General features: G+C 35.2%; 1 non-coding gene across 1 annotated transcript; it reads left to right on the forward strand.

The window, feature by feature from the left end:
* The first annotated feature begins 1,622 nt into the window (after positions 1 to 1,622).
* Positions 1,623 to 1,728, forward strand: LOC125614958. Its single transcript, XR_007345530.1, has one exon. It is a non-coding gene; the product is annotated as a U6 spliceosomal RNA (small nuclear RNA).
* The last annotated feature ends 92 nt before the right edge of the window (positions 1,729 to 1,820 follow it).

Genomic DNA, 1,820 nt, shown 5'->3' on the forward strand with positions numbered 1-1,820 from the left:
AAGACATTTATTTACAGATCAAAGTGTTACACAAACTAATGGAAAATACATATTGTAATTTAAGATACAAATGTAGTCACCGTTTTGAATTTCAGATCCATTAAAGAAAGTTTTTTTTTTAATTTTTTAGTTGTAGATGGACTCAATATCATTTATTTATAAAATTTATTTTTTGTAGTTGTACATAATACCTTATTTATTTATCTATCTATTTATTTATTTATGGTATTGAGGATTGAACACAGTGCCTCACACATGTGAAGCAAGTACTCTACCATTGAATTACAACCCTGGCCCCAAGAAAGTTTTGATCTACGTTGTTATATAGCTCTAAGATGCTATTAAGATACAGTGCTTTGGTAGAGCAATTGCCTACCATTTGCAAGGCCCTGGGTTGAATCTCCAGCACAGGTTGGGGGCTGGTGTGTGGTGTTTTATATTTTATTGTTTTTTATTGTGCAGCCATTAATAGTGATGCAGCTGAATGCTAGTGAAAAAATGTTCTTTAGTATGTTTACTTGCAGAGGACTATTAGTTGTTGTTCTTAGTCTTTTTAGATTTTTTTTTTTTTTTTTTAGTACTGGGGATTGAACGCAGGGGCACTCAACCACTGAGCCACATATGCAGCAGCCCTATTTTGTATTTTTTATTTAGAGACAGGGTTGCTTAGTGCCTCGCTTTTGCTAAGGCTGGCTTTGAACTCTCAATCCTCCTGTCTCAGTCACTGATATTACAGGCTTGCATCACCACACCCAGCTTCTTTAGGGTTTTAATGACAGTAATTGATCAATGAGGCCAAGCATGGTGGATACACACCCGTAATCTCAGAGACTTGGAATGCTGCGGCAGGAGGATCACAAATTTGAGGTCAGCTTCAGCAATTTAGTAAGATCCTAAGCAATTTAGAGAGACCCTCTGTAAATAAAAGATAAAAGTACTGAGGTTGTACCCAGATTAAATCCCTCCTCCCAAAAAACAAGTAAAAGTTGCCCAAGAAATTTTTAGAATTCATATAAGTGATCATAATGTTAAATAGCAACAAGCAAGTTAATGTTTTATTTGTAGAATTCCTTCTTGTTTGTCTTTTTTTATTTTTAAGTGCTGGCCGTCAAACCCAGCCTTGTGCAAGCTAATACTGCTATACCTCCTGTCCCCTTATTGTGTTTCATATGATTCTAGGATATGACCTTCAGATTTTTCTTAGTTGAAACATTAAATGAAGAGGTTCATACTTTTAAGATACTTAGGTCACAGAAGCCGATTAGTACATTGTGTGGTTCTATGGAATAGAATTGGCATTCTAAAGCAGGGATGCCAGAGATGACATATGGGCGAGTGTTTTAATCATTTCCTGTGTCTCTTTTCCTCATTTGGAAGAAATGCCACAAGCTATGAAAATCAGTGTTAGCTTTGCTCAGGATACTGAAACTTAGACAAAATCATTTCTGTTTCCAATCCCATAGTATGATAGGTCGCAAGGATTGGAACCAATAAAATACCAGTTTCAAAATGCTGATGATAAATCGGTATGATTATTAATATATGCAAAATGATAATATTATTGGATAATATATTCAAGAGTGACCAAAGATCAACATAGGGAAGGTTCCCTGAGTGAAGAGGTGTTCGCTTTGGCAGCACATATACTAAAATTGGAATGATACAGAGAAGATTAGCATGGCCCTGCTCAAGGATGATGCACAAATTTGTGAAGCGTTTCATTAAAAAACTAGAGTGAATGGTATATAGTTAAAAGTAGAAAACACTTGAACATGTGGGACATATCAATACCACAGAGACATGTTTTTTTTTTTTTTTTT

The sequence above is a fragment of the Marmota marmota genome, unplaced genomic scaffold (assembly GCF_001458135.2).
Source record: "Marmota marmota marmota unplaced genomic scaffold, marMar, whole genome shotgun sequence".
Classification (NCBI taxonomy): Eukaryota; Metazoa; Chordata; class Mammalia; order Rodentia; family Sciuridae; genus Marmota; species Marmota marmota.